The 11,088-nt window shown below is 32.9% G+C and overlaps 1 protein-coding gene and 1 long non-coding RNA gene across 17 annotated transcripts in view; one reads left to right on the top strand and one right to left on the bottom strand.

The window, feature by feature from the left end:
* The window catches only part of LOC128247303 (uncharacterized), a 10,295-nt gene extending 3,316 nt beyond the window's left edge, over positions 1-6,979 (bottom strand). The window contains exons 1-2 of the long non-coding RNA XR_008263676.1: positions 6,877-6,979; positions 4,577-4,896 (exon numbers count right to left, since the gene is read on the bottom strand). This is a non-coding gene — a long non-coding RNA (uncharacterized LOC128247303). The remainder of the gene's footprint in view (positions 1-4,576; positions 4,897-6,876) is intronic.
* The window catches only part of LOC106881143 (zinc finger protein rotund), a 431,625-nt gene that overhangs the window by 387,967 nt on the left and 32,570 nt on the right, over positions 1-11,088 (top strand). The window lies entirely within an intron of this gene.

Below are 11,088 nucleotides of genomic sequence, written 5' to 3'. Positions count from 1 at the left end.
CTTAGCGTCTGTTGTCCATGCTGGCATGGGTTGGACAGTTTGACCAGGGCTGGTAAGCTGAGGGGCTACACCAGACCCTAGTCTGAACTGGCATGGTTTCTACAATTGGATGCCCTTCCTAACGCCAACCACTCCAAGAGTGTAATGGGTGCTTTTTTGTTCCCATGATTTAGTAGTTCAGCAATATGACTGATAGAATAAGGACCAGGCTTTAAAAAATATAAAAATAAATACTGGGGTTTGATTCATTCAACTAAAATTCTTCAAGCCTGTGCCCCAGCTTGGTTGCAGTCTAATGACAGAAACAAGTAGAAGAAAGATAAAAGGCATGTATTTCCCTAAATAAAGAAAAATTTTGAGTTGTCATTGCATCTAACTTGAGTATAACAGTCACTAGACAGCTTCATTCTTTTGATTGATATCACTATATGAAGTTCCTAGATCAATCATGAATGCTGAGAGTATAGTTAATGATTATACCTTATTTATAACATATGTCAGAATATTCTTTCTTTTTTTTTTTCTACTCTAGGCACAAGGCCCGAAAGTTTAGGGGATGGGGCCAGTCAATTAGATCAACCCCAGTACATAATTTAGGACTTGATTTATCGACCCTGAAAGGATGAAAAGCAAAGTCAACCTTGGCGGAATTTTAACCCAGACGTAGTGACAGGCGAAATACCGCTAAGCATTTTGCCCGGCATGCTAATGTCTCTACTAGCTCACCGCTTGTACAAAGACTTGAATTATCATGCTCATAAAAAATATGCAAGTAATAAGTTATTGTGGACCTCATTTGAGCTGTTTAATGAGTCATTGCTGGAGGCTGAATTATCTTCTGGCTCAGAAGAATGGTTTTAGCCATGTTAAGGATGCATTTTCCCCATGAAGGATTTTCACTGTGACAGTGAGACCTGATATATGGAGGAATTTTGAGGGTTGCAGCTGAGTGTTACTCGTTTTCTTGATATGAGTAGCTTTTGTTTTGAGATCTTGTCTTGAAAGTCACTTGGTGGCCTCACTGCCGTTGGTGCCACATAAAAAACACTCAGATCATTCTGTAAAATGGTTGGTGTTAGAACAGGTATCCAGGGCCATAGAAACCATGTTAAAGCAGACAGTAGAGCTTGCTGGAATCTTCTCACTTGTCATTTCCTGTTAAATTGATCAACCCATGAAGGGGTTTGTTAAGAGATGATGATACATACATACATACAGAATTGAATATAATAAAATGCAAATTAAAGTAACTGATTCAAAAATTTCAGGGGAATAAATCCACGTCATATTTGGCTCATATGCAATAAATGATATAATTTCCATAAAAAATGACCACAGGTTGTTCTGACAAAGGGCAACTCTTCATGCATCATATACTGTAATGTGTGTGTGTGTGTGTGTATTTATATTTGTATATAAAAATCTGTGTATATATATATATATATATATATAAAAATCTGTGTATATATATATATTATATATATATATATGTGTGAGTGTGTGTATGTATATATAAATGTCTGTGTGTGTGTGTGTGTATATATATATATATATATATATATATATATATATATATATATATATATATATATATAAATGTATGTATGAATTTATGCATACTGATAAGTCTACATTCATTAGCCTTTTAGTAGCCTTTCATCTCTGTAACACTTCTATCACTAACCTTTCTATCACATACCCCTCTACTATGTCACTTTTCTATTACCCCTCTTTCATGAATCCCTTTTATTTGATTATCATCCACACCATGTTATCCATGTCTCTGTCACCCATATCTTTATCATTTTTGCCTCTATTGCTCTTCTCTGTCACTATCGCCTCTTCTCAGTTTCACTGCACTATGTCTCCAGTGTAAATAATGATGCCAATGGATCTCTTCTGTCCACTGCACACTGCTTCCTAGGGATACCATTGAACTTAGTTGACCCTCTCGATGATTCCCCACCCCACCTTTTCTCATTTTATCACCCTATCTCTCTCACCAATCTTGAAGAATATGCATGTCTGATGATATACTTATTATCAGATACGGGTGCACCTCATAAATTCTATGTAAACTCCCCCAACTGATCATTTGATATCAATATCTATCATTCACTTTACTCTCACTATTTATCTTCTCTTGTTATCCATCATTCATAAGTGTTCGGTTGAAAAGAATCCTTTACTCATGTAAAGATGAATGAAATCCTCCCCTGTGCTGATACCACAAAAAAAATGTACCCAGTATATTCTGTAAAGTGGCTATTGTTAAGAAGGGCATCTAAAAACCTAAAATGAAATGTAGTCTAGGACAGCAGTAATATGAGGGTTAGAGATAAGAGTTTAACCATTTAGCATTTGAACCAGTCATAACAAACCCAAACATCCTACCTGTTTTATGTTCAAACTGGTCAGATTCAGCCTCTCACAACAATATCATTCTTAAAATAAACAATCACATCATTGAAATTTCACAGCTACAAGACAATGTATGATTAATTCAAAACAATATGAATAAATAAGCATTTGGGCAGAGTAATCCAAATGCTAAAGAGTTAACTAGAAAAACAATATGGAACATCAGTAAAAATAGGTGTTGGTTATAGGGAGTGGCTGATGGATAGTAGCAAAGATAGAAGATGATGAGTGTGATAGATGTCAATAAAGTATTGTATGAGTGAGAGAAAGAAAGTGATGTATACAGGTAGAGTGATGGTAAGGAGTACAGTTTATGGTTAGAATAATTTCTATTCCTCATTATACGGGCTATGCTCGTGGGCTACTAACCCCAAGATTCTGAGTTCGATTCCAGGCAGTGACCTGAATAATAATAATAATGATGATAATAATAATAATAATAATAATAATAATACTAACAACAACATCGAAAAATACCTTAGGAATGAGAACCCAGATTCGAAATTTCCCCAAGACACCTGATGAAGGTTGGAGGGTACATCAGCCGAAACGTTCTGTTAACAACAAATAAGATGAGGACAAATATCCATCAAATGTAAATGATATAAATAATGTACATAATTCCTCATCTCTTAAATATAGAACTGTAATACTCATAGACAGTGCAAGCTTCTGTCAAAAACACTACACTTAAATCCTCTTATATCTAACTTTTCTTTCCACTTACAGTTCTTTGTTGCCATCACAAATCTTCCACATTCGAAGCTCACATTGCACTATCATGCTGCATTGCATTTCCTGCACAAGCATCATCACTCTGCCCTTTACTTTGAGAGAAAGATAGGGACCCCTTAATACTAGCAGAGGTAATAGCTACCTGACTGTTTCTCATTGTTTTTATTCTGGTTGTTATTCTATCACAACACCCACCTCCAATACTAATTCAGTTATCTGGGTAAAAAATTAAGTCCCTGTGTATTTTTATGCTTACTACTCTTGGACATCTACAACTTCAGATGTCTAGTTTCCATGTCAACCTGCCTATCATTCACCTATATTTAATGTGCGCTAATCATTTACAACTTCTACTTGTTCATTTTCTGTATGTTAAGCACAGTCATTTCTCAGATGATAGCTGAGTTCTAGCTTCCGTATTTATTAAACTTTTAGTTTTTTTATAAGTTTACTTTGAGGCCTCTCAATTTTAGCTTTTGCTCTCATGTCTGAAATACTTGTAAACAGAGAGGAACTAGCACTACGATACATTTTGGGGCAGTCATGACCACGTGGCTAAAACATATGCTTGCAGCCATGTTGTTTCAAGTTCAGTCCCACTATGTGATTCCATGGAGAACTCTTCTACTATAGCTAACCAATGTCTTTTGAGAGAATTTGGCTGACAGAAATAGTGCAGAAGTCTGTTGATTGTGTGTGTAAAGTGAAGCAGCATTTAACTAGCATGTGAAAGATGTTGCTTCAGTATACATCAATTCTATTCAATACTTTTCATTCTTTTAGTTGCAAATAATTTTTGAGAGAAGTGAAAATATAATAATGATTGATATGAACTATCATGCAGTCAAGTCCCATATTTCAGAAGCAGGTTATGACTAATGGTATATGTATTAATCAGTTTTCCACGGAGACACACACACACATACACACACACACATATATATATATATATATATATACATAGATGACCTAATACATTAGGTCATATTTTATGAGGAAATTTTTGTATCTTCAGGAAATATGTTTGTAATTTTGACGTGGCGGATCAGTAAATTATTATTGAACAAGGGAGACTAACCTGTATAAGCAATACAGCTATATGACTTATTTCCCTTGTTTTTCATTCTCTAATTATATTTCTACACATATTTTATACATTTATTTTTCAATACATTTGCATGTTTCCAATTATGCGTACACACGAACATGCTAATAAGCATATACATGTTATATCGTATTTTAAATAACATTCACATACAAATTCAGCTGTAAATAAGATACAAAGATATATTTTTCTCAAGAGAATTACAATTTATGTCTCAAAACTTTATTGTATTTTTTTATTTTAATGATAAATATAAAAGGTGCATACATTTATGTTCACTGAATGTAACGATTAAATGCGTCATTAAACATATACCTTTATCATCAGATTTTCGTACATAGTAAATGAGTAAAGAAAAAGTGCAGAAGTCAATACTTGGTCTTTTTCTCATTTCAATATACATTTCTAGATGTAGTTCCTTTACTAAATTTTATTCCTAAGGCAAAATGTCCGGTGTTTTTTTTTTAAATATCGTTTTATTACGACAGTTATTTGATATTTATTTTATTTTTTTAAGATAAAATGAAAATGTGCTGTAAAAAATACCAAAATAGTTGGTAAAAATCTAGCTTTTTGATTTAGGAGCTTGTACAGGGTCACTCAACCAGGAAGCTATTGCAGCCAAACTTCTTCCACTGTCAAAAAAAAGGAGAAAGATATTAAAGGATTTAATTCTTTATACAAAATGTTACTTACTTTCTTACTAACATCAACAGAGGACATCAAATACAACTAACCAGCACAGCATAAAAATATTTCTCATACACACAAAAACAAAATACAAATGATTACCTATAACACTTCTACATTTATAAGCCTAAGGGAGAGGGGTTCTTTCTTTTCTATTCTCATCCTTTTCCACCTCCCCTTTTGTTTTTTCTTTTTCCTTTCCTTAGAAAATTCATTAATATGGATAGATAGATAGATAGATAGATAGCACAAAACTATTTTGCATTAGGAATAACAATTAAATGCAAGAAACTAAAAATGTTTACTAAAAAGAGGAATCGGCTCAGTAAGAATATGTGTATTCTATAAATTTCTTTTTTTTTTTTTTTTTTAAATTTACAATGTATCTTGATTAGGTTGTATATTTAATGATTTATTAAATTATGTTGTTCATATTCAATAAATGACTGCTTTTGTTTTGATTTCTAAATAGTACACATTAAGTACTATTTATGAAGAGAAGAAAAGAGTGAATAATTATAATAAATTAAATAAATGCATATACAATACAGATAGAGAAGGAAAACATGAACTGAATTTGAGAGAGAAAAGACAAAACTGCCATACTTCAGACAATAAACTCCTGCATTTTGGAAGTGTTGTATGTCAGTGAATTGTTAAAACTTGTGACAGAATGCCTAACAGTTCCAGTTCACTGTGTTTAAATGCCATTAGGTCAACTTTGTCTATCACCCAGAATGAATCTTGCTTCGGTTAACTTTGCCCTTCATGTTTATGGAATCGATAAAGAATCAACTAAATACTGGTGTTAATTCTTTTCTCTCTCTCTTTCTCACTCACACATACACACAGAGTATCAGCTTCATTGTACTATGAGAACTGTAATGAAGACAACTAACTATGTCTTGTTTTCAGAAATTGTGAAGGGCTGAGCTAGGGTGTTAGAAACCATTTCTCATAGGAAAACTGATATGCTACTGAGATTGTCCAAAGACCTCAGAGTGCAGTACACTGTGGAACAGAAATAACAAAGAAGAGTGTATATAATCTTAAATCAGATGGAAACACGGTGTATTTCTATTGCTAGGTTTGAAGATTGCAACCAGTCAGTACACTGAGCTATAAACCGATGTTCTATTTCAATCAGAGCTAAAGAACAGCAATAACTTTTGAGTTTTACTTCCATTTATTATCAATATAAGTATTTGTGTGAAGGCGCATGGCCTAGTGGTTAGTTCGTTGGACTCACGATTGCTAGATCATAGGTTTGATTCCCAGACAGGGCTGTGTGTTATATTCTTGAGCAAAACACTTCATTTCATGTTGCACCAGTCCCTCTTTCGATTGGGTGGGGGGAATGTTGGCCTGCTCACCTAGCCAGAAGGGGTGGTGTCATTTGAAGTCTAAAACAATGCAAAAACACATTGTGACCAGCAATGTATAATAACATCATGGAGTCTAGTCAATGACATGATAAGTATTTGTAACACATCCAAGGTTACCTTTTAAAATGAACAACATATGAAAAAGTGTTACATTTAACTTCCCTATAGTCAACTGCTTCTCTCTTATGACTCTACTTTGAACCTCCACTACTAAACCATATCTACTTTTAATCACTTTTCCAATGCATTTATTTTATCAGATATAGTGCAAAAATAAATTTTAATTATAAATGAATTATGCATAGAAGTAAAATTTATTGAAAGACATTGAAACTTAGAATGCAAAATGACAGAGGTCAGTGGTAGAAACTTTTGATATGTTACATATATGGAACATATAATGTAATGGGTAGTAGTTACAAAGAGAATATCATTTCCATTGTTTTGGTATGTAGCATCCAAATCCAAAGCAAATGGTAGAAATAGTTAGTGGAATGTTCATTTCAGTATTGTATAAATAAAGTATCAAAAGTGAGTTACCAGAGTGTTCCTGTTCTACTGATAATGGAGCATAGTTTCTCTCAGTTGCCTCTTCATAGTCTGGCTGTTATTTTATTGCAGCATACTCACACTACCACCTCTCTCTCTCTCTCTCTCTCTCTCTCTCTCTCTCTCTCTCTCTCTCTCTCTCTCTCTCTCTCTCTCTCCCTCCCTCCCTCTCCCTCCTTCTCTCTCACCCCCCCTCTCTCTCTCACACACACATACGCACACATTTCTGCTGGTAAATGGAAAGAAAAACATTTAAAATATTTCAGGCAGGGTTTGAACACTGATCTTTGTACTACAAAGTCTAAAATTCTTACAATTAGTCAACTATTCTTTCCCCAGCTGAGTAATAAATGTAACTAATGATTATAATCTTACTATTTTCTGGGGGTTTTTTTTCTTTTTGTACAATAGTCATCTTAAAATTCTTCTATGAAAAAAAAATTTCTTTTCTTAAAAGGAAGCATAATTTGTCTTAAAAGCTTATCTGTATTTATTAAGATAAACCATAGATTTTATAAGATTATGGACAGGTGTCAAGTTTTGAGTAATGGCTCTAGTATGTGCAGCAGCCGTTACAAGATTTTAACTGCAGAATATTTATAGCTTTACATACAGATTCAGTTAAATATCTCTCTGAGGGATTGAACTTTCTTCCTTTGTTACTAAAAGATCACTTGTTTGATGGTAAGTTCACTCAGACAGTTCTTCTTTGCTTTCTTTGTTTTTGTTAGAAATTTATTCAACTATGAATTAAATATTTTAGTAGCAAAGGTTTTTTAAGGAATTAGTAGGAAAGGACTTAATGCTGTTTAAGTGAAGACTTTCTTTAAAGATCATCTGATTTTACCCCCATCCCTTAACAAAAGTAAAATACAAAATTTAAAATGTTAAACTGGAAGAGGCTATACTGTGCCAATAGTAATAACAATGATATAACCTTTTAAAATGGCAATTTAAAAACATAATAAATGAATTTAAAAAATAATTAAATAATAAAGTAAAAGAAAAAAATATTAAAAATCAAAATGTTTTAATAAACTCTAAAGTAAAAATTCAATTTTTAGTGACATTTAAAAGAAGGTTGTAACTTGCCATGTTTTGAGGTGTTATTTTAGCAATGATAGTCAAGAGATTAATTTGAAATGTTTTTTAAATGCTTTCCTCAAGGTTTTTCATTATGATTCATTTTGAGAAGAAAAATAGAAGGAGTTTACCATACGATAATGTAGTGTTTTTGTTTATTTGAACTTATTTTTGTTTGTTTAAATGTTAGCTGTGTTGCTGTTGAGCATCTTGAAGAATGCACTGGATATATTTCTGTATTTTTGTTGTCTTCTTGGAAGTCTGATTAAGAAAACAGCAAGAAGTGAATTACTTCACTTATGGAATCAGTTCCTAGCATTTAGCAACTTCTTGCATGTAGCTACACAAACGCTAACAATACTAATGCATTCACATTTCTGCATGTATGCAGATGTTTGCATGGGCATGAACACGCACACACACACACACACTCTCTCTCTCTCTCTCTCTTCCCTCACTTTCTCTCAACATCAATTGTAATTTTTTTTCCAATATCTTAGTAGTGGTAATATGATATAAACTGTTTAGCTTAAATCTTCTTCTAAGGCTCTGTCATCTAAATCCTGGCAAGAATCATGACAGATCATGGGGTTGTTGTTCATTTTTTCCAATCTTTTGTTAGGTGTGAGTAGCAAATGGACTGAAATGAGAGACAGATAGGCAGATGTACTACGATTCTGAAACATTAATTGTTTAGTACAGACATATAACAATAATTTGGTATAATTAAAAAAGTAAATGCAATATAGAATTTCATTTGGTGGTTAGGATAGGGGAACATGCCCTTGCTTTGTTTTGTTTTGTTTTTGTATTTTTGGTGGGGTTGGGGGTCAGTTGATGGTCTCTTATGTCTAAGAGTTGTATTCTCCCGAAATATATAAGGTAGAGTGAAATGGAATTGGAGCAGCTGGTGGAATTGGAACAACTACATTGGAATGGACTCAGAGAAAAGCTCTTGTTTCCTTCATGATATGCATGTGTGACATGTGATCAAATGGAACTTATTGTGAATTATTTAAAGTTAATAACTTTTTGAAGAACAGGGAAAGTATATTAGATGTTAGATGCAAAATTTAGATGATGTTTGCACATATGAGTTTATGCTGTCAAGCAAGTGGACATCTCTTGAAATAGAGAACATAATTTTAATAGGCACACATGAAGAAAGGAAGATTTGGAGGTTCAACAGTGATCTCTCTTTCTTTCTCACCATTCCTCTCTATACACTATATGTTTACAAACTTGTCAGAGTGTCTGATGAATTTATTTCCCCATGTAATTAAACAAATGGCTTACTGGTTTATCATAGATATTTTTTTAAGTTATCAGTGATAAATAACACTTACAAATCCTAACAGATTTTGTCATTAGATTTTTTTTTCATGCAAGCATTAACTAAATAATTGTTGGCAAAACTGCTACTTTCAGCAGAGAATTTAATTTTTAAAAGCTAAGTAAAAAGAAGAAAACAACATCTTGTTTCTGAAATTTGCTCGCAATACAAATTTAGTATGTTTGCAGAAATATATATCTATATGGTTGATATTGTTTAGCACCTGGTCAACTCTGATCAAAAGCATTCTAGATATGGCCATTTTTTTTTAAGATGGTTGGATTGAATTTGAAAGGAGTTTACCTGCTATTTCTAACCAGTCAAAAGACTACATAAATACTCTGTTGGCTTGGTACATGTGCTTTGTGTAGTCATGTGAGCGAATCTAAAGAGGTTGCTCAGCATCAGTTTTAAAATTCTTAATTATTGAGAAGAGGTATTATATGTAGATTCTGTCATGAAATATCTATGTATGAGAACAAGAAAGTGTGTTGACAGACTGAGGAACAGGGAACAGAACAAAACTGAATGTAGGTTGAAAATCCACAGTGGACTCTGTAAGTCATCACAATGTCAAGGTGACAGCTACTGCCTCCAGTAGCAACTCCCTAGCTCATTTCTTATCCCTGTACTCTGGTATCCCTGGATAGAGAGACGACATTGATATATGTGTATGCATATCTGCAGGCAGCAGAGAAGAAAGAGTAGGGCAGCAGTTCTTCCTTACATAAAATCCAATTAAAATGCAAGTTATGTCTAGGTCAGTGACATAGTCATTAAGGTATCAATAGAATCTCTCTTATGTTCCATTTTATGTGCAGCTTTATGCATGCATATGTAAAAGTGTATTTAATTCTACTCTCCATCTTTGTGTGTCTCTCTCTCTTTATCTCTCATATATATGTACACGCGTGCATGTGTGTTTGTATATGTATATACAAGCATTCATACATGGTTCTTCTCCATGTGAGTATCCAAGCAATAAGAATTAAATATGTCGTTATACATTAGATCAGATCAGCTTGTCACTCTATGACAGGTGCCAATTTTCTGCCAACAATTTCAAGCCTGACTCATCAAATATTTTCTTTTTAAAAAAACTAAAAAATAAAAATATCTCAACTTTTTTTTTATATATACATATAGATAGATATGGATATAGTATTTATCTATCATATATACTGATACACAGATATATATATATATAATACTAATCTATTATATATATATATATATATATATATATATATATATATATGTATGTATGTATATGGTAAAAGACAGAGGGAGATAATATTTATCAAGGCAACTAATTGGCAAAGTTGTCTGTACATTTAATAGAATACAACTTTGCATTTCGTCCTTCTGAGGTTGATAAAACAGTACTAATTCAAGGAAGTAGATTGCTGGAATCATTCATGTCCAATGGTATACTTTATGGTAGTTGTTCATGCTTTTGCATTTTGACAGCAATTATATATACATATACTTATGCATAGAAATATTAAGATTTAGTTGAATTAGGCACTTAAGTTGAGGTACCAAGTCAGTCCAGAATTGTTCGTATAGCTCGAAGTTAGGTGAATAAAAAGCAAATAAGTAACGAGGATGTCCAGGTATTAGTGCATTATAGCTGTTTCAAGTGGCTCTATTTAATCAATCAATGCAAGCATTACATCAATTTGAAATAAACTGTTCTTCTTGGACGCATAAGACCATATAGGTTTTCAACATACAGGATACTCTATTATAATTTTTTAGCAAATTTTTCAACAGAACCAGAAAAT

The sequence above is a fragment of the Octopus bimaculoides genome, chromosome 3 (genome assembly GCF_001194135.2).
Source record: "Octopus bimaculoides isolate UCB-OBI-ISO-001 chromosome 3, ASM119413v2, whole genome shotgun sequence".
Taxonomy (NCBI): domain Eukaryota; kingdom Metazoa; phylum Mollusca; class Cephalopoda; order Octopoda; family Octopodidae; genus Octopus; species Octopus bimaculoides.
The sequence above is the reverse complement of the archived record's forward strand: the minus strand, read 5'-3'. Positions and strand labels throughout refer to the sequence as shown.